This window comes from Hyperolius riggenbachi, chromosome 12, assembly GCF_040937935.1.
Source record: "Hyperolius riggenbachi isolate aHypRig1 chromosome 12, aHypRig1.pri, whole genome shotgun sequence".
Lineage (NCBI taxonomy): Eukaryota > Metazoa > Chordata > Amphibia > Anura > Hyperoliidae > Hyperolius > Hyperolius riggenbachi.
In genome coordinates, this window is record NC_090657.1 from 137,182,446 (window position 1) to 137,199,149 (window position 16,704).

At 44.0% G+C, this 16,704-nt stretch overlaps 1 long non-coding RNA gene across 1 annotated transcript; it reads left to right on the forward strand.

The window, feature by feature from the left end:
- Positions 1 to 4,310: 4,310 nt before the first annotated feature.
- LOC137541720 (uncharacterized) lies at positions 4,311 to 5,547 on the forward strand. Its single transcript, XR_011025258.1, has 3 exons — positions 4,311 to 4,398; positions 4,494 to 4,625; positions 5,460 to 5,547. It is a non-coding gene; the product is annotated as an uncharacterized lncRNA (long non-coding RNA).
- The last annotated feature ends 11,157 nt before the right edge of the window (positions 5,548 to 16,704 follow it).

The window sequence follows — 16,704 nt, forward strand, 5'->3', positions numbered from 1 at the left end:
CCCTCCTACACTGTGCCCTGAGGCTGGAGCCTCTCTTGCTTCTGCCTCAGCATGGCCCTGACTGCACATATTCTACACCGGTCTATTTGCATAAAGTCTACCCTGCTAAATCAAATATGTGTTTTAGACATTTTAACATAGAAGGCTCAATGGCACATATTTGGTAGTTCTGCCCAGTCATGAAGGACTTCTGGGCTGCAGTGACCTCAATTAGCTTAGCTCTTAAGAGAACAATTTCCCCACAACCCCTGCTGTTATTAGTAGGTGACAAGCCCTGAGGATGGAAGTTTCCCCTACACAGGTTAGCACAGCATATAGCAAAGGCAGCCAGGTTGCACATCGCAAGGCAGTAGTAGCAGCCTACCTTATAGACTGAAGCAACTAAAGGTATAGTGAATGATATTCTCATCTTTGAACGACTACTATCAAAAGTCAGTGACACCTTTGAGGTGTTCACCAAGATGTGGCAGCCTTGGGTTGCATATCACAGACAATATGGGACAACGATCATTAGTTCTTAAGGCTTGTACCCACACTGCGACTTTTTGCACGACAAACAATCGCTCCCATGATCGTGGGTACGTGTGCAAAATTAATGAACAATGCTTTACGACACATGTTGATTACCAGCAAAGGTGGTACAGAGGGACACAGTGAAGGCAAAGGTGGCACAGAGAGGGACACTGAGGGAACAGGGGGACAGAGGTGACAGAGGGGGACACTGGAGGCGAAGAGGAGGTACTGGGGACAGAGAAGGTACCATGTTTTGACTTAAGAATTGATTCAGGTTAAGAATGAACCTACAGTCCCTATCTCGTTTGTTAACTGGGTACAACCGTTAAATTAAAAAAGATAATATAATGGTATTTATATGTACAAGAGTATACTGTACATCTTTTCCCCCTCCAATACCTTCTTCACTCCTCTGCACAGCCCTCCCCATGTGTGTGGTTTGAGAAGGTTTCCTAATATTCTTGGAACCTGCAAGTAAACAAGCTAATGTTCTTGAGAAATACCTTCCCGAAAGAGGCAGGAAAGTGCAATGCTGAGGACAGATTGTGTGCTAAGGGCTGGCGAAAGGGTAACATTAATACATATGAGCAGGTGTGTATGCTAAACGCAGGAAAGCAGCATGCTGAGACCTGCAGTGTCAGTTGCCTGGATTCCAGCACAGCCTCAGGTCTCTGGGTACTTCCTAACTTCTTGTGATTCATGGGGATTTTTCCTAGATGAAGTGACCATACTCACAGGAAATGACAAGAAAACCTTTATCTAGGGCATTGGGTTTGAGAAAACCTCAAAGAGCAGATCTTTCGCTGTAACCAGGCAATGCAAGAATGTTGTGATATTTTTGTAGTATTTTAGGTTTATTTTTTTTTCTCTTCCCTTTTAATACTGTTGATAGCTTAAAATACATGTATAAAGGGAAATGACAGAAATATAAAGGACTTATAATTTGAAAATATGGAGATGGGGAAAAAAGAGTATTTGTAATGCAGAAAAAAATAGGCAGCTCAAAACTTAAAGTGGACCGCCACTGTAAATTGCATAGTGAAAAGAGCCAGAATGACTGTTAGGGCCCATTTACACTTAATCAGTTGGTGTGCGTTAGTATGCATTAGTACATGTTAGTGCGTGTTGGTATGCATTTTTTTCCATAGCAGTGCACTGGGAAGAAGATTTCAGTTAAATGCGTTAAAGAGGAACTCCAGCCTAAACAAACATACTGTCATTAAAGCGGAATATAACCCTGCATTTCAACTTTGCTCTAAAACATTATTTACAGTATATTATATGCAACCAGCATTTTTTTTTTACTAGACCAGCATTGGAAGGGTTACACAGGGCTTTAAAGTTCCTTTAGATTTCTGCAGACGCATCCGAAGCTGCAATAGATACATTTTGTTTACATAATGTATCTAAGTGTTTATTGTGACTCATCTCTCTCACTGAGAAGGAGCTTGGAGGACAGCCAAAGAGTGTGTAACTGTTTATCAATATAAATTTTGCTAGTGTCTGCGGACATTTACTCCTGATTGTTATAGTACTAGGGTTGGCTCTATATATGCCGCCCTTTCAGTCCAGCACCTTGCAATATTTATTTGAATATATATATACCTTTGTCTCACAGGTGTATTTAACCCCCATTTGACACTTGGTTTTTTCAATATGGAAGGGTTTATAGATACTTTGGAAACGGGTTGGAATAGGAGATTTGAGGCAGCCTTTTCTGGAGCTGGTCCTCAAAATGGCAATGGTGTTCCTGATGAAGCCAAACAACTATGTAGATCGTTTAAGGATTTAAACAAAGCCTATCTCAAACTATGGTGGAATGTACACAGTTTAAAACAGTACAAAGAGGAAGGGATTTATCCTAGGGGCATCAGAGTTCAAATTTTCCCTGCCTGGGAGGTTACTGATTCCTACAGGGCCACCTGGGAGGAGGGTTTAGCTAAATGCTCGATCATTGTCATTGACATGTTAATAGAGCATGATGAGAAATTAATGGCCATAAGGAAGGGGGAGCTTGAAACACTTGAAACCAAATTAATGGCTTTAAACAGAAACACCATTGTCCAGCCTTTTCTTAGTCAATTAAAAACTGATATGGACAGTTTTGAAAAATTCATTATGGAGGGTAAACGTAAGAAACTGATGAGAGATTGTCAGGATTATGATAATGGAGCAGCCTATAGGTGGAGACATAGGGGCAATGGGAGAAGACGTAAGATATACCCTAAACCCAATAAGCCCAAACCCCAGGGGGACCCCCAGCAGTCACCTACTAATGGACATAATCCTAGGGTCTCAGTACCCAGTGATACAGCATCAACTAATGATTTTTTATCGGACAGCGATGCAGAAAACGAACACGGAGGGGCGGCAGGAGGCATAAAAACAGGGCCATTCAGGGACCCCCAAACCCCAAGAGTGAAACGCCTGAGGGAACAACAGCACATGGATTAAAAGTAATAAACCTTACAGATTACGAACTGACAATGGCTGAACAAAATGTGTTAACAAGGGGACTTACATTCTCACCCACCAAAAGCCTGGACAAATTTGAAGTTTTAAAGGACTTATATCTTTTTTGTAGGAAACTTGTATTCAAGAAATACTTTGAGGGAGGTACGGAGGTATTCCCCCACATGGAGACCCTGGATAGACAGGTTTTTGAAGATCTGATGGCATTACTACAAGAAAATCAACAAAACGACATGGTGAGTAATCGGTCACGCCTGTTTAGACCACGGTCCAAATATACTATACCCTTTGGCTCTTGTCCAGTGGTGAAGATCTTTTTTGAGACGGTGTGGAAAGAGATTGAACGTTTACCAATTATATACAATCAGGGACAGAATTTAAACAGAGAGGAACAGAAAGCCATAAAAAGTTTATCTGATAACGATTCTTTTTTAATTAAGGAATCAGACAAAGGAGGAAACATTGTATTGTGGCCCAAAGAGATGTATCTACAAGAAGCATATAAGCAGCTCAGGAACATTAACAACTATGTACCAATACCTGGAGATCCAACCGAATATTATAAAGCATTATTAGATGATATCCTGGTGATGGCTAGGAATGCAGGTACTATCTCCAAGAAAGAGTTTGAATTCCTTTCAGTGAAACATCCAGTAATACCCACTTTCTATCTGTTGCCTAAGGTACATAAAAATGCAATTCGTCCACCTGGTAGACCTATTGTAGCTGGAATTGGAAGCCTTACCGCCCCCTCTTGTGAATTTATAGATTTTTTTCTGCAGAAACATGTGACCAGTCTGGAATCCTATCTGAGGGATAGCTCTGATCTGTTGAAAACCCTGGAAGGTCTTACAGTTGTACCAGGTACTATTTTGGTGTCATTTGATGTCGAATCCTTATATACTAATATTTCACATGAATGGGCCCTAAAAACAATCTCATATTTTCTTAACATGGAGAGCAATCATCAAGGGGACCTTAGACAACTACTTTTGAAATTGGCGGATTTTGTATTGAGCCATAATTACTTTTTATTTAATGGTGGATTTTTCAAACAGGTGTGCGGAGTAGCAATGGGCGCGAAATGTGCCCCCTCAATAGCTAATCTATTCTTGGGCTATTGGGAACGGGAGGTCGTGTTTGGGCCAACATTAGAGGAATTCCAACCTTACATTATAGGTTGGCATAGATTTATTGACGACGTGTTCATGCTCTGGGGGGGCTCCATGGAGGACTGTGATAGGTTTTTGAATGCCTTGAATAGCAACAACATGAATATTCATTTAACCAGACATGCTTCTCTTACAGATATTGACTTTTTGGATATCAAAATCAAAATCGATTCAGAAGGACATCTCAGCACGGATTTGTTTCGTAAACCCACATCGGTTAATTCCTTACTGCACTATCAAAGTGCGCATACCAAATCATTACGTAACAATATTCCTACTGGACAGTTCCTTCGAGCACGTCGGATTTGTTCTAATATCAATGATTTCTCTTTACAGGCACGAGAATTAACAGATCGATTCAAAGACAGGGGGTACCCTAAGCGAGTGGTCTCACAAGCATATCAAAGGGCTAAGGCCACGGACAGATCTCAGTTATTACATCAAACATCTAGAACTACTAGTCAACTGGTAAGATTCAGTACTGTGTATAACAATCAATGGAGAGATCTATATCGAATACTGAATAGGTCTTGGCCCACTTTACTATCTGATGCGACCATTGCACAATTTGTTACATCAAATGCATCTATTTCAGCCAAAAGGTGTCCCAGCCTAAAGGATAAACTATGCCCGAGTTACTTCATTGAAGGAAGAAAGAGATGTAAAGGTCCCCTGAGAGGCAGTTACCCATGTGGTGACTGCAACATCTGTATGTATATGCGACCTCAGAATATGATTAATGATACTAAAAGTACGAAACAGTATAAAATTAACCATTACATCAACTGCAGAAGCAAGGGGGTCGTTTATGCAATGACTTGTCCTTGTGGGAAATTATATGTGGGGCAAACTAAGAATATGTTAAAAACCAGGATTCAACATCACCTATCTAAAATAAGATTGGCCCAACGAGATCTGAATAAGGGTGAGACTTTAACGTCAGTCGCATCTCATTTTCTATTCACTCATGGAGGCTCAACCATGGGCCTTAGAGTATGTGGGATAGATCAGATTAAATTGGGGAGAAGAGGTGGTGATATTGTTAGGGCCCTACTCAAACGGGAGGCTAGGTGGATCTACCAGTTGGGTAGTATGTCACCATCAGGTATTAATGAAGAGATTGATTGGTCTGGCTATCTGGGTTGAGGTCATCCTCAGTGACGTGGTCTGTCCACCTGTTTCATGTTTATACCATGTTTGATAATAATGTGTACATGTATATACTGTTGTCTGCCTTATGGTTTTGCCTAATTCCTCATGTACTCATATATATGTATGTGTTCTCTTTTTTACATGTTGCAGATATTCAGGCATTCTTATATGTAAACACTCATGCCTTGTTGATCCTTGATCATGGACCTGGGTATGGACCTTTTTGCCTTCCCCAATATTAATGAACTGTTGGGACTCCATGTGCATATGGGACCCCAGTTATTTGGTCAAACACATGCCTCCTATGGTGACTATGGACGTTTATTCCGGATCTTCGGAACTTTGCGGACATTTATTCCGGACTCCATGGTGACTATTGACGTTTATTCCGGATTTTTGGAACTTTGCGGACATTTATTCCGGATTCCTTGTTTGGATCCCTTTTGTGCTGAATCCGCCCTTAGTGGCATATATAGATGTGTGGATATACATGATTTATTCAAGAAGCTATGTTTTTTTCATTAATAATGTTGTGTTGCTGGCTGGGTTGTAATATAGGTAAGGGGTGGATTATGATGATGTTGTTATTATTGAAAGACAATGCATGTCCCCATTGGCGCATTGGTTTCCCTGGTAACTACCTATTTACTCACGTCCTGGCTCCTCCTACAGCGCTCCAGCGTGGTTTTTTCCGACTTCCTCTCTCCCCTCCATCCCGTTTACTGTGTATTAGAGCGGCGTCGCCTCCGGGTTACGCGCGCTCTGGTGGTGACGTCACTTCCGGGTGGCGCACGCTTCATTGGCACACACCCTTTTCCTCTTATTTAAACGCCGGACTGGCGTTCCCAAAGCACGGTGTCCTCTCCTCCTCTCAAAGCGAGGTGACGCTCGCGAACCTGGTGGAATGTTCTGAGGGGTCCCCAGTCTTGCTCCAGCTGCCTATACTCTAAATACCTGGGCTAAGTATCTTGACTTTATGTCACTTCTCACTCTCTATGCACTTTATCCTTGGGCTGCTCCTATTATTATTAGTAATTACTGTGTTTTGCAGTTCAGTTTTTGCACAATACTGTTCATTTTTGCACACAAGCACTTTGAGATATGTATAATTGTTGATACTATGTTATATGCACTTTAGGATACTGAACCCGGGTTCTACCACTGGTGGGCTCTACATTGTAGCCCACTAAGTTGGCACACATTATATGGGCATTTATTCCTTTATATTTGCATGTATTTATTTGCATTGTGGATTTTCGATTATTGCAGCTGGAATTCTAGGTCTTTTTTAATTGTTTTTATATATTGAAACTTCCTATGTGTCAATTATCAGATGTTATTTTTGCTAATAAAACTTGTATTTATATATAAATTGAGTGGTGCTGTATATATGGGCTTTCTTTTTCTACATGCCTAGTTCCTCTTGTTTGGGCCCAAGCACACTCACATATTTTGCTAGTGTCTGCGGACATTTACTCCTGATTGTTAACTGTTTATCAATAGATACATGTAACTAAATAGAATGTATCTATCTGAACTTCTGCATATCTCTCCAGGACCTTTAAACCTCTGTGTTTAACCCTTCCAATGCTGGTCTAGTAAAAAAAAAATGCTTTTTGCATATAATATGCTGTAAATAATATTTTAGAGCAAAGTTGAAATGCAGGGTTATATTCCGCTTTAAGTTACATTAGTTATGTTAATTAAAATAGATAGGTAATATAATCTCTTACCCACCCGGTTTTAAAAGAACAGGCAAAGGTTTGATTTCATGATGGCAGCCATCTTTTTGGTTGAAAGGAGGTGACAGGGCGCATGAGACACAGTTCCCAACTATCCTGTGTGCTGATCAACCTTCGCAGTTGCTAGGCAATGTAAATAACAACATAGGAAATCCCATCATGCTTTGCACAGCATCAGGGAAAAACCGTCCGGCAGTTTTCTTTGATGGGTGAAACTTAGCTAAAAATGCAGCTAAAAATGATGCTTTATTAAGTGTAAACTTTACCATAGGAAAACATGGGAATTACTTTGAAAATCAGTTTTCTTTCAGTTATAACTGAGAGCAACTGTTTAAAGAGACTCTGTAACAAAATTTTGAGCCTTATTTCTTCTATCCTATAAGTTCCTATACCTGTTCTAATGTGGTCTGTCTTACTGCAACCTTTTCTAGTTGCACTGTCTCTGTAAATAAATCTTATCTTCTTTCCTCTGTCGGCTCTGTCGGCTGAGGCTGGAATGTGTGGAATGTGCAGCACTGCTTGTCATTGGCAAAAGCTTTACACACCCTCTCCAAGCTCTGCATGAGTCACACAGTAAGCTAGTTCTCAGCCTATGATACTCTGGTTAGAAGCCAAGTCTTTTGTTTGTAAACACTGCCTAAAACTGTTAATTACAAGCCAGGATTGCAGCAGGGAGTGGCAGAAACAGCACAGAGGGCCCCAGGAGAACACAATGAAGAGAATGGTATGCTTTTTATTGTAAGAATTTTAGAGTACAGATTCTCTTTAAGTGTAAAAGGGCCCATACTTGACTGTTGCACTTTTTTTTTCGCCCGGTGCAGCAACTGCTGACTTCCTAAGAAGCGTTGTGGAAGCTCTGGAATGCAGCATACTGTGGCTGACAATGCAGTAATTCTCTCTGCACCCAGGGCCGGTTCTAGACTTTTTGCTGCCTGAGCCAAACTTGTGAGGATGTTGTTCCCCGCCCCCTCCTCCCGGCTGTGGAATGATCACACAGCACTCGACTATTTACTCTGCTTTATTTAATGTTCTCACATGACATGCTGCAGTTCAACATAATAGCACACTGGCTGGGAGTCTGTAGCAAACAAACTGCTCACCCTCAACCACTCAATTCCTCCTCAGTCAGGACAGCAGTGCTACCTCCTCCCTTCTGCTGTGCAAGTCAAATGAAACACTGCTGCTCTCCTTCCTCCCCCCTCCTCACTCACTGTCAGTCTTCTCACACAGAAGTGTGTAAACACACAGTACAAACACGCTGCCCCTGTAATCTCTGCGCCTGATGGAAATATTTCACCTTGCTTCATGAGAGAACTGCCCTGTCTGCACCTCACCTCTGTGAGACAGGGTGGCTCAGTGGCATACTATGAGGTCCTCCTACCTACAGATGATGCAATATCTTAGCGGGTCGTTGCAAAGGGATATTAATTTCCTGTTTGTGGCATGTGGTATGTGAGGCTGGAAACTTCCAGTATCCGTAGTTTCAGGTGCTGCACATCTCGCATCTTCACAGCATAGACAATTGCCTTCAGATGACCCCACAGATAAAATTCTAAGGGGGTCAGATCGGGAGACCTTGGGAGCCATTCAACTGGCCCACGATGACCAATTCACTTTCCAGGAAACTGTTCATCTTGGAATGCTCGGACATTTCATATCTTCACAGCATAGACAATTGCCTTCAGATGACGGTGTGGTATATGGGGTACAAATATAGTGGGGCCATTCTTCATCAATGGAAACCTCAAGGCTACTGGATATGCGAAATTGCTACATGATGATGTGTTTTCCTTGTTATGCACTGAAGCTGGCACGTTCCCTGAGTTTTTCCAGCAAGATAGTGCACCACCACATTATGGGTGTCAGGTCTGAGCATTCCTAGATGAACAGTTTCCTGGAAAGTGGATTGGTCATCGTGGGCCAGTTGAATGTTCCCCAAGGTCTCCTGATCTGACCCCCTTAGACTTTTATCTTTGGGGTCATCTGAAGGCAATTGTCTATGTTGTGAAGATACAAGATGTGCAGCACCTGAAACTACGGATACTGGAAGCCTGTGCTACCATTTCTCCTGCGGTTCAGTGTGTGAAGAGTGGAAGAAGAGGGTTGCATTGACAATCCAACACAATGGGCAGCACATTGAACACATTTTATAAGTGGTCAGAAACATGCAAATAACTCATAAAAGAATAAAGTTACGTTAAAACCAAGCAAACCATTGTCTTACTTGTGAACTTCCCAATAAGTTTGATGTGTCACATGACCCTCTTCCTATTGAAAAAACAAAAGTTAGATTCAAAATGGCCAACTTCAAAATGGTCACCACCCATCTTGAAAAGTTTCTCCCCTCACATATACTAATGTGCAACAAACAGGAAGTTAATATAACCAACCATTCACATTTTATTAGGGTGTATCCATATAAATGGCCCACCCTGTACTTGTGACCTGTTGCTCCTGGACTGTCCCTAAAGAGTAAGGATTTGCGAGTCCAAGGGGGTGGGGGAAGGGGGCACATATTTTGCACCCTCGTCCTGGGTGCAATTTAACCTAGAAACTGCATTGAGGGCAGTGCCCTGTACAGAACTGTATACTGAAGTGCTATAAAATATCAAACAACAGCTTAACACAGTACTGCGCAATGTTTGATGTCCTTGCAGACCACACTGGGGTATATTCACTCAACCCTGGAAAATTTTGCTTGTGCATACGTAATTTGTGTAACTTTTACACAAGTGTAACGTAAGTGTTAAATACTGTATACACAGGCATTTCTTGCACCAGGCACTACAGGCGATCGCCTGGAGTGCCATGTGGTGGGAAAAGTGCATCCACAGGGGACTGTGGCCACCCGCCGCTACTACAGACAAAACGTTTGTTTATTATTTTCATTCTGCACAGATGGTGCACCACGTTGTCTCCAACGCCTCCGTCACCGCCTGTATACACGCCCTCGGTTGCCCGCCCAATAGCAGTGCTCAACACACTGCTCTTCCAAGTTCCCACTCCTTCGCTCCACCTTCTCCTCTAGTCTCTAGCTAACAGCCTGGCCCCCTCTCTATAGCAGCAGCCGCATGGGTACATTGTTTACCTCGTTCAGTGCCGCCTCTAACTCTGCCTCCCTAGTCATGCACACTTGACACGACAGGCATTCAGGCACCTGCCGCTAGTAGCCCTATGTGGCTACACCCCCTGACTTTCCCCACCCAAACATGTGGCTACGTCTCCCCCAATCCCCAGACAGACTAGTCCAGCCAGGCAGCCACCCGCAACATAAGGACCACCAGTAGTCAGTGTGCGACAGTGAGGCAGACACAGCACAGCAGCACTCAATCCAGCATGTCAAGCATAACAGGTGAGGACGTGAGTGACATCATGTGATACACACTGTTAGTCTGAGAGGTGCAACTGCAGCACTGTCACTGATGATGACAATAAGCAATCATGCTGTCTGAGGTGATGCAGGCTGCATTGTTGCTGATTAGTAGTCTCAGTCTGTCTCTGATTTTTTTTTCGGGTCTTAAAAGATACGTCCAGACATTAAAAAAAAAATCCTCTCACTTGGGACTTCCTCCAGCCCTTGGCAGCCGTCCTGTGCCCTCGCCGTAGCTCCGGTGGCTCCCGGTCTCCTCCTCTGCAGGTGCTGACCTCGCCAGGTCGGCTTCTGGGTCGGCTTCTTGTGCGCTCCATTGCGCGGGTCATGTAGTAGCGCTGACGTCATCAGGACTGAACTGCGCATGACTGAATTCTGTAATTGATGCCGTGTGTGTGTGTGTATCCTTTAGGGCCCTTTCACACTGGGGCGGTACGGTGCAGTAAACTTACCGCACACCACCACAGCCTAATGTAAGTCTAAGGGGTGGTTCATACTACCCACATTGCAGTACACTGCGCCGGAAATGCCATATCTAATGCGCGCCCATACCTACCTTGCCGTGCAGCTCCTGCAGCAATCAGACCAGAAGTCATGTAAGTCTATGGCAACGTGCATGTATTTTTCACGTTGCGCATGTGCAGAAGCGTATTTTAGCAATACGCTTCCGCACATGTCACTGATTGGCTAACAGAAAGTGAGCATCACTTCCTGCTTGGCCAGATGCCAGATGGGGATTACTGTCTACTAACGCAGTAATTCCTGAAGGCCTGTTTGTGGCAGTCGGCCCCTAGGCACAGTCTAAAGCCGACCTCTAAGTGATCCCAAGCCGAAGCTTGGGTTCAAAATACGATATTAACCTGAAGAGAGCGAAGCCTCAGGATCCTATTGAGACTTCCATCGGTGGTCCGATGTACCTCCTCTGTTACGAGTGCCGCCGTGCAGTAGCCACACAATCACAGCCGCACAAGCACAGTAGCACAAAGTCCACGGCTCCGGCTTACTGCACATGCACGGACGGGCTCAAGCGGCTGCTGTGCGGCCATGCTGACGGAAGAGGAGGTGCGTGGCCCTTATTTCATGCTGAAATCCATTGAAAATCTGTGGGAAGTGTGTGGAGGGATTCAATCAGATAGATCCCTCTCTAATGAGATAGTAATCTGAGAGAGATCTATCTTTTGCCTTCATCAACCAGTGTATGGCCAGTATGTTTTGTATGGGAGGAAACCCACACAAACATGCAGAGAACATACAAACTCTGTGCAGATTGTGTCCTGGCCCAGATTTGAAATAGGGAGCCCAGTGCAACACAGTGAGAGTGCTAGGCACTATATCACCGTATGCATGGCATGAACAAACCTACAAATCTACTTTTTGTCATTACAGAACACTTTTAAATTTACATTTTGTCTGCTATAACTTTCTGGGAAACTTGCTGGAAACCATGGCAACAGTGTATGGCTGAGTCTAATTTCACACTATGCGCGTTGCATAATGCCTGTGCTACTACATGAACATAATGCAATGTACACTCTGCACTTTAAAATGGGCACATTATTTTCATGCCTCAATCTGACTCGCTTCCAAAACTATGTTACCGCGAGTACCTGTGTTGATCTGCTTCGACCGGAAGTTATGTAAGTCTATAGTGACGCGTGTCAGTGTGAATACCCACCGCAGGTTTTATGCTTCACGCATGCACGGAAGCGTATTTTTTGCAATCCGCTACCACGCACGTCATCGTGTGTCACTTCCTGCTTGGCCTGATACCAACAGGGAATACCGCATAGTAACGTGGTATTCCCTGAAGGCCTGTTTTATGCAGCGGGCGCACCACACCGCAACGATGCCCCCAATTCACAGTGTGATACCTGTCACGGAACAGCCGTGAAAAACGCAGGTGAATTTGGAGAATTCACAGTCGAATTTCCTGATCGCTCCCTGTCGGATCTGTGCAGTCGTGCAAGCGATCAGAAAACTACTTCTTTGTGTTTTTAAAACCAGAGATCTGTTCCCCTGTGAGCAAAGCATTCCCCTCACCCCTCAGGAATGCCTCCCCCCTCAGGAATGTCACACTGGCCACATTTCCTGCAGGGACCAGCTCATTCCCCCTACAGCCAGATGTCTCCATGAAAAGGGCTAGGAAGCTGGCTCCCCATGGGGGCTCTGAGGAAGCCAGAATCTCCGGCACCGACCAGGGCAGACCTGAAGGCATGTGATGTATGGTTTCTTGTCGATTATATGGCGACTGTACATCGCACAGCTATAAAATGCATATAGTCTTATTCGGTAACATCTGGCCATCGTGCTGATATGGAATTCATCGCGATAGCCCGTCCGGTTATTGAGGTATGACCCTTCTCAAGAACTGGGTCTGCTGCACTAGCCATGTCTGATGTCATATTAATCTGTAATCTGTTATCCACCTAAATATGACTTGTATCGTTTGTAAATTATGGCATTTTATAAGTTTAAACCTAAAATCTCTCAGAAGGAATGAACCGTCATTGGTGGGTAATTCAGAGGGGGGCGGCATTGCCACACCCCCAAACCAGCTTCATCAAAAGCATCTGCGAGGGGCTCTTCCCTCAGTCCTCCAAATTCCATCTGTATTAGAGCGGTCTGCTGCCAGCCAGAGGACACATGGTTGGCGGCCATCTTGCTGAACTTTAAATTTTGCTCTAAAACAAAGAACTTTGCGGAACTTGAAACCAAGGACTTGATGATTTTCCCACAAAAGGACATCTTCCATGAACTAAGTATTTTTTTTCCTTTTCTTTTCATACTGCGCTATTAATGTCTCAATAATTGTTGATTTTAATGATTGTCTGTATATATTAATTATTTATATCGCTTTTCAATAAACGACGTTCAAACGTCCTTTGTTTATTCAGCTACCCTGCTATTCAGCCGCACAAACTGAGTCCAGACTTCTGAAGAGACGCTACTATTGTATTGTTGCTAGCTAGACAGAATAGAGTGTGTTTAACCGCTTTTATTTGCAGGACCAGTCAGTCAGTCAGTCGGGTCCACTGGCCCATACCAGTGGTGGTGGCAGATACCCTGAAATAGTGTGTAAGTTGTAATTACCGTACCTCACAGGCTCCCTTCTGGTCGGGCTGCTGCCCAAATTTCTGTCAGTTTCTGCGCAAAGATCGCGACCGCAGCTTGCATGGTCTGTGTGCTGAAACCGATTGGAAGGCAATTAGCGGTCTGACCACTAGGGCTCCTGTGACAATACCGACCTAAGGCTAATTGACCCAGGCCTTGTAAGGTTTTTCACCTTCCCCTGGATCAACTGGGATATGTGCAGGTTCAGGCTGGTGTTTTTTTTTTTTAAATGTATTTATTATTATTATTTTATTTATTTATTTTTTGTTTCTGGATGGAGGGATGTCTTTTTTTCAACCAAACTATGTAACTATGTAACCACTGGCTGCTGGACCTGCAGGAAAGGTCCTCTAATATGCACTCTGCTCTGTGTTACATTACACTGTACACCACTGGCTGCCGGGTAGGTCCTACACTGTGCACTCAGCTCTGTTTGACATTAAGTTACACCACTGGCTGCAAGACCCCCAGGGAAGGTCCCTTTTGTGAACTCTGCACTGTGTGATATTACAGGGCACACCACTGCAGGGTTGCCACCTTATCCGTTTAAATAGAGACACATATGAATTATACATGCCTTGTGGCTAGTTTAATGCAGTTAAGCCACTGATGATGTGTGAGTAGCCCCAGAACCTGTATAACTGAGATGTGCCGGTATTTAAAGGAAACCAGAGCTGATCAAAGATAGAAGTTTTATACAATCCTGGGGCTTCCTCCAGCCCCATAAGCACGGATCGATTCCACGCTGCCGTCCTCAGCCTCCTGCAGCTCTGGTACCGGGTCCCATAACTTCAGCCAGTTGTGGCCAGTCTGCGCAAGAGAAGTGCGCGACGCCCTCTACATATCTCTCTGGCGGCTGCTGGAGAGATACATAAAGATCGTACTTCTCTTCTTTCAGACTTGCCGCTACTGGCTGAAGTTACGGGACCCGGTACCAGAGCTGCAGAAGGCTGAGGACGGCGGCGTGGGAGCGATCCGTGCTTATGGGGCTGGAGGAAGCCCCAGGTATGTATAAAACTTTTATCTTTGATTAGCTCTGGTACACTTTAAATGGATGAGGTGGCAACCCTGTACCACTGGCAGCAGAAGGTGAATAAAAAGCTCCTTAGCTGCAATTTATACTCAACTCAACTAAGTTAATATTCAAGTATGTGTGGAATCTTAGCAAACCCCTGAATAGGATGTGATCAAAATGTTTCTAATATTATTAACTGCAGACTATTGGATTTCAGCCTGGCCACATGGAAGCAATACTGTACTAATTCTGGGAATGGAGATACATTTTAAGAAACCGTTTTTTTCTTGCAAGATGGGTCTGTTGCATTTGTGTGATTGAATTTCTGCCTTTTCCTGTATTATTACAGCAGACGCGGCTTTGTTTGGCACAGGCCCTAGACATTTTTAGGCCAAGAGGTTCCAGGATTGGCATATGAAATGACAGAGACTCCCGAGGAGCCAGCAGGAGTGAGGAGGGTAAGGATCTGTCACAGCCAACATCTTATGGTGACAGCTGTGTGCTAAGGGACAGCTTTTAGTTAATTTAGGCACCCTGTAAAAATTAAATGGAATTATTTTTGAAAGAAACAAAAATGTACAGTATGAGCGTTCTCTATTGCTGCTAGTTAGTTTACATTCAATAGTTTTATACCCATTGCTATCAACTATCATTAAATATAATTACGGCCTCTATCAGGATTATGTACAGTAGCTGTCTCAACACACCATAATTTCTGAGCTGTTTGCTAATTTAAAGTATACCTGCAGGAGAAAGATGGCCAAACTTAGATATTTACCTCAGTAGAAGGATGCTTCTGGATGATCCAGATACATCCCCCTCCTCCTCGCCCCCACCGATCCAGCAAAGGAACCCTCTGAGCCTATTCAACAAAAGCTTGTTGAATAGGCTTGTGTGTCTGCGCAGTGCGGTCACACCTGTAAACGGATGGGAGCGTGGCTGTGAAGGAAAAGAAGGTACGGGAGAGTATCCGTAGGATGCAGGAGGGTCAGAGAAGCCTCTGGATCATCCAGAAGCTTCCTTCTACTGAGGTAAGTATCTAATCCTTGCTTTTTTTCTCCTCACATATTTATTTTAAATACTTGCAACCGCTCCACGCCGATTGGCGTGAATGCGGCGGCGGCCCCAGGACCGCTCCATGCCGATTGGCGTGAACGACTTTCAATGGGGCTAGCAGGATCTCCGCTTGGAAGGCGATCGCCGCTTGGAGACTGTTAGATGGCGAAACCACTGTCTAATTAGGCTGTACAGCGCTACGATCTAATAAATAGTTAAAGAACTAGTCAAATGTATTAATAAAATAAATATTTACAAAATAAATAAATAAATAAACAACGCAGGGGGGATCAGACCCCACCAACAGGGCCCTGCTCTGCTGAGAAAAGGGGGGGGGGGTGCTGAGTTGTGCGGCCCTGCAGAGAAGCCTTAAAGCTGCAGTGGCCTATTTACAGAAAAATGGCCTGGTCTTTAGGGGGGTTTAACACTGCGGTCCTCAAGTGGTTAAAGAATATCTCTGGTCACAAGATTAGAACATTGCTGTCTGTGTGGCCATACTGAAATGCAGTAGCCCATTAACTGTAGAAATGAATTTCATTATATGTAGAATTTTGATGCAGAGATTGTTGTTGTTACATCTCCAGAACCAGGGCCGGATTTACCATGAGGCACTGTAGGCACGTGCCTACAGGTGCCTGATGATGTAGAGGCAGCTCACTCCCCTCCCCGAGTGCCTCCCTCCCTTCCCTATGCAGAGTACTGATGAGAGTGTAAAAGAGAAGTTACTCACCCTGCTTTCAGCATTCGACTGATGAGATCTCCCTTTAGTCAGGGCAGCTCTAGCTACTTAATACTTAAGGGCACCTCTAGCTACTTAATATTGAGGGTACTTCTGGCTACCGAATGCTAAGGGACTCCTGTAGCTACCCACGACGGGCAAGGGAAATAAGGGAGAAGTGACAGTGGGGCCAGCCAGCACACTTGGAGTGTGGTTTGGTGGGTGTTTGTAAGTTCATGGAGGACGAAATGTAAGGTACCAGGACATCTGTGCCTATAGGCTCCCATGAGCTAAATCCAGGCCTGCCCAGAACACTTAAACTGTAAAGAAATACTCCAGACATCAGTCCAGAATTTTAGAGTACAGATTCTCTTTAACCACTT